Below are 12,560 nucleotides of genomic sequence, written 5' to 3' on the forward strand. Positions count from 1 at the left end.
ATCTTTTTATTTATTTATTATTATTATAATTTTTACCACCATAGAGCATTTTTTGAAACAATATGCTAGGTTGATCTAGATACCTTTTAAAGCATTTCTCTTGTTATTTGAAAGTTGTTTTTCCTCACTGGTGTGCTTCCACTACTAGACGAAACTTCTTGGAGTCACCTATGTATTACATTTGTTTTAAATAGACTGGCAATCTTTGAGGGCATACTGGTCTCGGCTGAATCACTAGAAGATTCTAAGAGATGGTGGAGAGTTAAAACAACTATGAAAATTACATTCTTCAAGGATTAATAGCAAGGCAAAAGGTGGAATTATCTGACCTTTAGAAAGTACATTTATATGAAACACAGTAGAACTTTCTGACCATGAATATAGATAAAAACTTACTATATCACTAATGGTACTTCTTACCACATCGAGGTTTTCTAAATGGTTTTGCTGTCAGAACAAAGACCTTGACCATATCTCAACAGTTTCTCAATATTTAACATATATTTTACAATGGAAAATAAATTTTTAACATTTTCTCTAGAAATGTGAAATTACCATTGATTTCAAATGTAGACATATAATCATGAAAATTTTAATAGATTTTGATTGTCCTATCGTAAGTGTTTTGTTATGTGATGCTCTTTTTCTTGCATGCATGTTCTCCCTTTTATCTAGTTTTCAGCATACTAAATTAATAGTAAATATTCATGGGCTTTCTAGATTGATAGAGCTTACTAAATTAAAAATTGTTTTCTTTCATGGCTACATTTATCATGTGCCTCATAATAGCTCTGTAACTTTCTTACTACTCATATCTGTATTAAACAAGTAACTTCATTTAGAGACATTTGTAGAGAAATTAATTATATGTTTGTGTCATTTTAGGCTTGAACTTAAATGTAATTTGCTGCCTACCAACTAAATCATCCAAAAGGCAATAATTCTTAAGAAAACATTGATTCTAAAAATAGTTACCAAAATTCATTTATATGCTGAGAATCACTGTCATCTGAAATCTTCATCATCAGTAACTTTTAAATATTTTGTGTTCTTAATATTAAGTAGATTTTGGCTCCATCTATTAGACAAAAAAATTAAGTTGCCATCAGCTGAAGGACCACTGGCTTTATAAGCATTAGAATTCAGAAGTACCAAGTGCTGAGTAAATTCACTCTTATATTTTTAAAATAAAGAACACTTTAATAGAGTTTGGGGCTTAGGGGGCGTATAATTAAAGCACATTCAAAACATAAATGTGTGTATCAAGAAGTAATAGACATAAAATTCTCTTGCAGTCATTTTAAGTGTAAGAAGAAATGCTTTTAAGATTATAAACTTCAATTAAAATCAGGAGTTTTTCAAATATATGTGCTTAGGAAAACTCAGATTACGCACATTACATGACTTAAAAAACAATCTTACTATCTTTTAATTTTTCCAAACATCCTGAGTTCTCAAGAACTTTCTGGGTTTTAAAAACATTGCTGGTCATTTTCCTCAGTCTAAACATAGTGAAATAGGCAATAATCATTGACATTTGAATTACATAAACAGACTCACTGTTCCTTGATGCCGTACCTCTCTGTTTCTCTCCCACGCATTTGTGCATTGATGCTAATTTACAGGGTTTCTCATCATGCATAATTTGGTTTTGGTTTTCCTTAAATTGCTGCTACTTTCAACACATTTTCAAGCATACTTCTAACATTGCCTGTAATTTAATATGCACATTTTTGCTATTATGGAATTAATCTAATTTTTGACTTGTCAAGAATTAAATATATGATAGAGATAAGCCTATATTATTAATTTCTTCCAATTGTAGAAAACATTGATAGTTGGGGCTAACCGTTGAATACCTAATTTGTATAATTGTATTTCAGTCTTGGATTAAGTACTCCAATGTGATATAATCAATTAGTAATATTTATTGAAAACTAGATAGGTAAAAAAAAAAAACAAATGAAGTGCAGAAATTCTCTCTTTCTTTCTGTCTCACCCCCTTTAGCTTGTTTGCTAGGGTTTGCAGAATTTTTCTTAATATATAGTCTATTATCTTCTCTAGTTAAAGCTTTTTCCTTCATTTGTTTTCCTAAGAAATCAGAAAACCTTCTTTCACTAGTGACTCCTGTAAGCAGCATTTTAGAACTAATTTGAAAGACTAATTTGAAGAGAGGCAGGAAATACAGGGGATTTGCTTCAAGGCCACAATACATTTCTTCTGTGGCATGTTCTTCTTCGGGGGCAGTGCTCACGATTTCCAGTGCTTAACACTGTTGTGTATACAATTTTCATTTTGGTGCTCTAAAGTGAAGGACAGACCATTAAAGGTAATAATGTATTTAGCAAACTGGCCATATTTGGATTTTGCCTCTTGTTAATATTTTAGACCTAGCATCCAACCTTGTGGACCATTTTTATACAAAGCACTTTTTAAAAAAATGGCTATGCCATTGCTTTTCTCAAGTTTGTGGAAATAATTTTTTGAAATATATTTACTTTTGCACATTTCTCATTGTTTAAAAATTCTAACTTTACTTAAATTGCGTCTTCAGAAATGCAGCAACATGGATGGAACCAGAGGCCATTATGTTAAGTGACATAACTCAAGCACAGAAAGACAAATATTGCATGTTCTTATTCATATGTGGGAGCTAAAAAAGTAGATCTTATGAAGACAGAGAGTAGATTGGTAGTTACCAGAGGCTGGGGGAGAGGGGCGAGAGTGAAGAGAACTTGATTGATGGGTCCAAATACACAGTTAGATAGAAGAAATAAGACCTAGTGTTTGACAGATAGGTAGGGTGACCATAGTTTACAATAATCTATTATTGTATATTTCAAAGTAACTAGAATAAAATAATTCAAATGCTTCTAGAGTAAAGAAAAGAAAAATAGATAGATGATGGGTGCCCTAATGACACCGATTTGATCTTTACAAATCATATGAATGTATTAAATTATCACATGTACCCTGAAATATATATATATCTATTATTTAGCAATTTAAATAAAACTTAAAAGTAAATAAATACATGGGTTTCTTCTTTTATTTATTTTTATTTTTTATTTTTTTTGAGACAGAGTCTTGCTCTTTTGCCCTGGCTAGAGTGCCGTGGCATCAGCCTAGCTCACAGCAACCTCAAACTCCTGGGCTCAAGCAATCCTTCTGCCTCAGCCTCCTGAGTAGCTGGGACTACAGACACGCACCACCATGCCTGGCTAATTTCTTTTTTCTATATATTTTTAGTTGTCCAGATAATTTTTCTATTTTTTTTTTAGTAGAGACGGGTCTCGCTCTTACTCAGGCTGGTCTTGAACTCCTGACCTTGAGCTATCCACCCGCCTTGGCCTCCCAGAGTGCTAGGATTACAGATGTGAGCCACTGCACCCTGCCAGGTTTCTTCTTTTAAATTCTAGATTGACATTACACAAATTGATTAATAGTAAATATTACAAATATCCCTTAACCTGTTAGTATCTCATGTGACTATGTATGTTCATAGACTGAAAGCCCCTTTTTTTAGAATTTTCTATACTTTCATAATGTTAACACACATTATAGGGCCGTGAGTATTTTTATCTTTAAAATACTCTAACATGCAACTCCTTCTTCATTTATATCCTTCAGATATAATTTTCTTGGCACATCTTAAAAATCTCTTATCAAATATTCTCCCTAAATTTTACCTACTCATATAAGTTTCCTCCTCAGTTTCCAAGCCTGTGAAATAAAGGTGTTGAACTTCATACTGATACTGTTAATTCTGTGATTCATAACGGACAACAGCAGATTTCTCTGGATTCCAGAGCTCTTTCTTAAATAGATAGCAGATTTCATATGCAAAGCCACTGCTCAGGTGAAGCTTTCTTAAGATACTGGTTATATTATTTTATGAATTATAATTTCTGTAATATTCAATGACAGCTTAAGAAAATGCTTACTATAAGATTTTCATAACAACCTTGTAATGATGGGCAACTGGTATAAAATATGTTTATTCATTTTTTACTCCATGCACCTTGATGGCCGTACCATCACATTGAACTTTCAAATGTCTCAAATATCTTCTCTCCTTTCCCAGATGATTCTGGTTTCTTTCCTTGCTTGGGGTACACATGCCTTCTTATCCATTAGTGTTCAGCCCAAACTGTCTTACCTTCTTTGCATATATAGCACTGGGTCTGGCATTAGGGGGTATGATACATTTCTTTTCAGAGTTAAGTGAGATAATATATATCTGAAGTGCTTGACTCATATAAATATTCAATGGAAACCATAGTACTATCAAATTAGCTAATGGACATCTGGCTTGATTATATAAATGGGAAAGTATACATGTTGTAAACTACTGAATTAGAATATTATCTGTTTACAATTCATAATATCACAGTTATCATGATTGATGCTTGATCTCAAATGGAATATTTGAAGCCATGATATTATAGAGAGTGTTTTGATTACATATATCAAGATTGTTAATTTGCCACAGTTTGGGAAGAAAAAATTGCTAAAGTAACTATGCTAATCAGTTATTTTTATATTCATGATTTTGAAGTACTTGCCTGATTAAATTTTTATAGTATTGAAAATAGTCTTTACTTAGTACAATTTTATTGAACCTGAATTTATTCAATCAGTGTATTGTGGAGAAACACATATGTTTGGTTGTGTAAACTGCAAGAAGTACTGGGTATCAGATATGGATGGGCTAAAATAGAATGGCTCAAAATGCAGTGAGATCCCCTCTGATGTTTAGAAATTGTCTTTGAACCACTCACACATGCCACTCGTAAAGTAAATTACTACAATTTTACATAAAGTTTACATTTTTTAGGAGTTTGTTATTATGTAATTAATACAAATATTATTTTAAAATATAGAGTCATTTACTGATGTAGAAGTCCCCAATCTCCTGTACATCTCTAATATATCTTATCTAAGTTTAGGCTTTAGTAACTTTTCTGGATAATGAAAAAGTTGAATCATGTTAATATTTATAGATAATTTTCATGAACTTTATATTAAAAAGACTTGAGAGTATTTATAAATGCTATAAGTATACTATATATGTTTACAGTAGGTTTACTTGTGATCATATAAAATGTCTTTTCTTCATGGAAAAATCATAAGAAACTATTAATTATCACACTTAATTTGTTTTATTTTCTTGATACCCTTTTGGTAGGCATGGAACAACTCACTTCCTCACTGTTTAAGAGATATTGTTATGTAGTCTTGCCTAAAGAGAATATTTTAACAGCATTGAAAGTGAGGGAGAGAACAAAATACTAGTGGGTTAACATATTAGTTCCACATATAAATTTGATTCATTTAATGATTTATTTATCAATCATCATAAATGCCCTTATTTTATTTTTTTCAAGTAAGATGTTTATTGGATAACTGATTATTTGTGTTAATGAGTTGAGTATCTCTAGTTTTTTATTCTGCAGTTTATTAGCATATTGCCTAAACTATGGATTTCTTTCTATTTTTTACTAGCTTCTGGTTGAAATTTTACATAGTCTTGTCTGGAAGTGTTCTATAGGTGATGTGTACATTTTTCACTGTCTATTTGAAGATTTACTCCAAATTGAAGCTTCATTTTGAAAACAGTAACTTATAATCTGATATTGTTTAGTGGAGCTGAAACTATTTTTATTTTATACATTTAAACTTTTAAATGGACAGATACATTTTTTTCTTCAGTGAACTACAAAAACAACTTTCTTCATTCTTGATTAGATTTATTTACAAATGTACAAAAATGGCCATTAAAAGATTAGTAATTCAGACAGCTTTCTTACTATTTTTAAATCTGAAAACATAGCAAAATCCAAATGCTGAGTTTCCACAGATATTAGGTTACTATGTGTGATACTGTGTTTTTACAGAATAAAACAAGAGAATATCTGCAACTGCATATATTATGACCTAATACTTTTGATTTCCTGCCCTGAGATATAAATTACTATATGTGCAGATAATTATTTGGCTTAATATAAAAACAAATGAAGTTGTTTATCTCATGTCCAATCTTCATTAAATACAGATTGGTTTCTATAAAAAGTATATGCTTTGTTAGTTCAAAATCTCTTCTAAATATCTAAATTTTTAAAAAGAGAAAGGACTGCCATTTAAAAATGTCTTTTCAGTCTTCCCTAACATTCATGGTGTGTTTTTATTGAAACTTTGTTATAATCTCACATGTACACACATATGCCCCTGCACTCACATAAGTGCTTACTTTTGATTGGTAGATGAAGGAGTGGTCTTACTTTGAATGCTATGTTATGAGTTAAGAAGCACAGTAACAACCCTGTTGTCTCTTGTGGTTGGAGGAGTTTGAATTCCTCCATCAAATTGATGGAATGATTTAATACATTCATTCAGCCTCGTTTGGAAGACTTGCAAAATGATAGCAAACCTGAGGTAAATCCTGAAGATACTGGAACTAATATGAGGAATTTATATGATACATTCTATCGAAAGTTTATATGGAACTAGTGGCTATTGTGCTTTAATGCATAGTAACCTGATGATATTTGGAACATATTTTACAGAGATATTGTCTACCTGCTCTGGACAACTGGGTACAATGTTTTCCTTTGACTTTTCTTTGCCTACTATCACTTAATCTTATCCTTTTGACAAACTGTTACTAGAGATTTATGTGATAACTTTTGTGTATCTTAATCAGTTTTGATCCAGTAGAAGTCGTATTTTAAATTTTCTTTAAAATTTTACATTACTATTGTTGCTCGTATCTTATGCTACAGTTTCAGAATATTAAACATGTACAATTGTTTTAACTACTGTGAAATTGACAGATGAAGCTGAAAACCAAAAGCACCTTTCATGGGATTTTAAACACTATTTTCCTCCATATGCCATCCCAATTATTATTTAGATATTACATTCCTAATTTACTGTTAAGGTTGATTAGAATTCAAGCCTCTCAAAAGCATGCACCAAAGGTCTTGGGCTGTGGAAAACATTTTTATAAAATAATCCATTAATGCAGAGGAGTGCAACTAAATTAGTTAGCAATTTGCTGAGCATGAATTAATGAACAGAGCTTCTTCCAGCTCCCAGAGTTGTAATTTTCATAATAACCTCAGACCTTTATTTGGCAGGTTGTTTAGTTTTTTCGTTTGAAGGTTTTCATTAGTCTAATGAGGACTGTGCAAGGGCGAGCAGTCAGCACAATTTACATGGGGAAGCTATCATAATAAATGAAGCAATTTGAATAACACGCAAGGGTTTATGCAACAAGATAAGAAGAGATTGTAGAGCGAGATTTAGAGGTAACCAATACATTAGACCAACTAATAACTGAAGTAATCCCAATAAAAGGCTTAAGTGAAAGGAATGAAATTAATGATATATACAAAGTTGTAATGATATGATACATGATTCATTAGATTAATAAAATAAGTATTCAATTGTTTTTACTGCTTTTGGTCTAAGCTTTGTTTATATCAGGCATTTTAATTAGGATTGTTCACTAGATCACTTTGCTTAGTTAACTTTTAGACCATAGCTGAGGTTTTTAATGATATTTTCCCCTTCTTATTTAATCTTTATAGCCTTGATAGTTCCTTGAATTACTTATATGCAATATATTGTGTATGGAGATGCTTTTTAAAAGTAATTGCATATAGCTCTACCTAAGTGGTGATTAAACTTTAGGAATGAATGCTCAATGTGTTTCTAAATTCTTAAATACAATTGTTTTTGCTTCTATTCTAAATAAAATAGCCTAAGGTTGTAATGTTGTATAACTTCATATCAAAATTATAATATCTGAATTTTTTATTGATAAACTTCTAGATTAAAAGGAACCATTTTGAAAGATATTATTAGAAATTTATTCATTTATATCCAGTGCAAATAATTAAGATACATGTTAGAAAAATGTACTTTAAAAATAGCCATAAATTAATTTTCATCTTTACATATCCCTCTTTTGAAAAATGTAAGTTTGTTTGCAGTGGTTTGAGAATTGTACTTTTGTGCAGGTAAATCAATCTGATTACCCTATGCATTTTTACAAGGTCGTGATGTGAGGAAAGAATTGATAGGATTGTTTTTCAAAACTTTCATAGTAAATGATGTAAACTTTAGAAAGTTGATCTCATGTTTGACATGTGGAACCAAATTACTTTAAAACTAAGTAAAATATAATTTTCTACATCAATATGTATCAGCTTTTACCAGGTCACAACCTTGAGGGAATTTCTCTTCTTTTCTATGTCTTTAAGTGACCAAAATTGATGCATTTTTATGAAGTCTACTGTTCTGTTCTCTTCTCATAAGTTTAGAAGTACTGACATACTTCTCTTGCCTCCCTTTAAAATCATAACTTCTTGCTGTAGAAAAATTAATAAATAATGATCTTCCTGATTGTTAATGAATGAAACAAGTGGTTTAGTCTTCTTTTCATTTGCAAATTTATTAAAAACAAGTTAGGACTTTTTAAAAAAATTATGATGGCTAGATATTTCAAACTTGTAATAATATCTTAACTTATGGTTTATCATTTAGAAGAGAGCAAAATTCAATTATTTTGTGGTCTATATTTTGTTAAAAATGTCTTAAATAAAAACTACTTGTAGGCTGGGCGCGGTTGGCTCACGCCTGTAATCCTAGCACTCTGGGAGGCTGAGGCAGGAAGATCGCTCGAGGTCAGGAGTTCGAGACCATCCTGAGGAAGAGTGAGACCCCATCTCTGCTAAAAAAAATAGAAAGAAATTATCTGGCCAACTAAAATATGTATATAGAAAAAAATTAGCCGGGCATGGTGGCGCATGCCTGTAGTCCCAGCTACTCGGGAGGCTGAGGCAGTAGGATCGCTTGAGCCCAGGAGTTTGAGGTTGCTGTGAGCTAGGCTGATGCCACGGCACTCACTCTAGCCCGGGCAACAGAGTGAGACTCCGTCTCAAAAAAAATAAAAATAAAATAAAAAAACTACTTGTAGAAACTGAGATCATTAATTAGGTGTATGTATCACAGGTTCATCTCTCCTTTCCTTCTTTTCTTTTCTTTTTTCTTTCTTTCTGCATTTGAAGTATAGACACAGGTTTAAATAAAATTCCATTCTTTGCATTAATTATAAAATAGGGATAGCTATGAAATACTTTGAAGTTATTAGTAAAACATGAAAATAAAAGTTTTTTATACTTTCTAATAATTTGCTATATATTGACTTTATTATCATTATCATTATTATTTATTATCTATTCTACCATGATACAAGTAATATAAAACTATTGTGAAAAAAATATTAGATTCACAAAATAATTTTATATTTATCTAAGAAATGATTATCACTAGAAGGATTCTAGCATGGGCGTAAAGAACACAGCCTTGGAGGTAGACCTCTGTATTCAAGTCCTGGTTAAAACTGTGAGCTTGGTAAAATTAAATAACATTCTTGACCTTCAGTTTCCTCATCTTTAAAAACTGAATTAGTAGCACTTGAAAATAACAAAGTTTTATTATGAGAACTAACAAAACTGTTACATCTGTATACATATACGATATACATGTACTGCATCAGTTAGGGTCCCATCAGAAAACAGACAGCTCATAGGAATTAGAAAATTCAAAGCATGGGCAGAGGAGCATGCAGTAATGCAGCATGTAGTAGAAGCCAGGCTGGCACATTCTGGTGCACCATCTGATCTGTTTACTGGGTTGTTCCATTAAGTGATCCATTCAGAGGGCATGTCTTGAAGTCACACAGCTCAGAGAGCAAGGCAGAGAGGGTGGACAGTGAATCTGGAGGGGCCTGGTAGGAATATAGGGATCGTAATTCACTACATTGCAAGTTCGGGGAGCATGTGGTTGGGCCTGTATTATTTACAACTGGATTTTCGGTGCCTGTCACACAGACTGGTGCACTGTCGTGTGTTGAATAAAAGAGTGAATGATTTATTTCATCAATTGTCATTGGATGTAAGTGATAGCACTTGGAAGAACACAATTCCAGGAAACATATGTGGAGGGTATAAGATAGTTTTGCAGTCATGATCTCAAACGTTTAAATAAAATGACTGTAAATCGTTTCTTAACAGCTTTCTAGTGAAGTTATCATTTATAAAAAAGTAAGCAGTCTTTAAATTTGTTCATTTATTTATTAATTCAGCAATTTGTGATTACCTACTATGTGGCAAGCACTGTGCTTGTTGCTAAAAATTTAGAGATGAATTTTAAATAAAAGACATGAAACATTGTTGTACTTTCAAGACCACACTAATGAGAAGCTTCTGAATAAAATTGATGATACTGAAGGCTAAACCTATACATAGGAGTTATTAAAAAATGCCAGACTTCTTGCTAGCCTAAACTGTAACATCTATTCAGAAGTGGCCATGCGTTTTATGGCTTTGTTTTTCCTTTACATTTTATTAGCAGTGATGAATACACAGGAAGATTTCCATTCCCTGTTTGCCACACCCACCCAGTAGGTATAGTTCTATACCTGCAGCTTGTTTGAGAATTGCCATAGACAGTGTGTGTTTTAGTAGTAACAATGGGACAATCCTAGGGAAAATATATGCAAGAAATTACTATCATGTTAAGGAGGAGAGAAGATGTGTTTCTTCTTGGTCAACCTTAGCAGAAATAGTCTGTTTAAACCTAAAGCTAGGGATAAAATGCCTTTCTGCGTTTTGCTACTATTTAGAGGTGAGACAGAAGACGGGACATGATCTCTCTCATGAATTAAGTGCTGTAATCAAGGGAAAATTTTTGGAGATGGGTAGTGCTATATTCTTTGAATCCATATCGTCCTCCTTTATTGTATCTAGAAAAATATCCCAATCAAGGCAGGTGGACAGTTTAAGTGTAATATATCTACTTACCTCACAATATTTAAATTAGATACTCTATGTATCTTCTAGAAAAGTATTTGGCCCAGAGTGTCTGATCAAGAATGGTAGTTCCCTTTGTTTACTGAGAAATAAATCAAAATTTTAACTGTGTCTCTATACATGAAGAAAAAAGCATTATGCAAATCAAAGTATTTTTTGCTAGTTCTTCCTCTGAATTGAAATTTATTCATTTGCTCTTGAAATTTTTGTTTGTTTTATCATCTAAAGATTTTGATTTTTCAGTTCATATCATCTTTTTTAGTATTCAAGTTGATGAAAAAAACAACATTGGATTATGAATCTATAAAAGACTCCAGTGAAGGATGTGTGCTGGTTCCAGTGTATCCTCTGTACATAACTCAGAGACAAAAACTGATGATACAATTAAATTTTTCTGTTGTTGCCTTTGCGTTTCTTATGGTGAACTTAAATCCTTCAAATCCCAGTACACATAGAATCCAAATCCTTCAGATACCATCAACGCAGGCCATGTTGTTTCCCAGTTTAAATGTAGTTTTCATATTTAGGCAGTGGGTGAAAGGAGAGAGATGTCTTTGCCAATAATATCGGAGGCAGTCTCTCTTTTGCCAATAACTTCAATTCTCAAGGGTCTTTAATATTTCCTTTCATAAATGTATTTTATTTCACTGTGATCCTTGTTATCCTAAGATAACCTTCATAGACTTGGAATATAATTGCTGATGATACAAATAGTTGAGCTTTAATCCCCTCAAAATGCCCATGTATTGTCCAAATTGAATATTACTATTGGCTTCAAATAGCCAAAGTGCCTTATATAGAGGTAGACTGCCTTAGGATTTCTTTTCTCTACAGTGTGCAGATGGTACAGTGAGTAACTTTGCAGTCAGAATTTAGATTAGAGTTTGTATTTTTCCTTTGTACAAAAAAATTGTCTTCTAACAAAATTCATATATGAAACACTCATGGACTTTCAATGTTCTCAAAATCATAGCAGTGGTTGGAGATTAAATGGACTTACTCTCATTGGTTTAGACAAGCCCCAGAGGAGAGATATTTATTTATCATGGAAGAATTTTAAGAGGGAAGTTTGTAATCATGATAATGATATTAGCAGTAGTTAATAGGCAACTATCAATGCATGTATTTCCTCTTTGTACCAATTATTTATAGCTAATTATTTAAAATCTTTAACACCAAATGAAGAAACGTACAGCAGGTGTGAAATTAACTCAGATGATTAAAGAATAAGCTATATTTTCTCATTGTCATATAATAGGTTTAGCTGTACCAGAATATGCTTTTTATACTTGATGTACAGTCTTGAAATTTGTAATGCTGAAGAGAAGAACTGGACAAAGATCAGTGATTTTGCCATAAATGTCAATAACTTTTTAAAAGGATAGCTAGCTAAAGGATATTAAATGTTTAAAAAGCTCCATAGAATTTTGCAGCCACTCATTTTCAGAACTCATAGAATCAACATAATTGAAATCAACTGCAAAACAAATTTCATAGCATATTCTTTTCTTTTAATAACACAAAATTTAGCTTTTAACATCATGTAAAAATGTCACTGAAATTCCATGCAAAAATTTTGTGTTTTTACACTGTTTTCATTTGATTATGGCAAAAGACCTCTCTTTTATGGCAGCTAATGATTCATATGATATTATCAATAATAAAATGTAAAATATTAT

The 12,560-nt window shown here is 31.8% G+C and overlaps 1 protein-coding gene across 2 annotated transcripts in view; it reads left to right on the forward strand.

Moving 5' to 3' along the window:
• Positions 1–12,560, forward strand: part of DACH1 (dachshund family transcription factor 1) — a 401,211-nt gene that overhangs the window by 291,002 nt on the left and 97,649 nt on the right. The gene's annotated exons all lie outside the window — the stretch shown is intronic.

This window comes from Lemur catta, chromosome 13 (assembly GCF_020740605.2).
Source record: "Lemur catta isolate mLemCat1 chromosome 13, mLemCat1.pri, whole genome shotgun sequence".
In the NCBI taxonomy this organism is placed as follows: Eukaryota; Metazoa; Chordata; class Mammalia; order Primates; family Lemuridae; genus Lemur; species Lemur catta.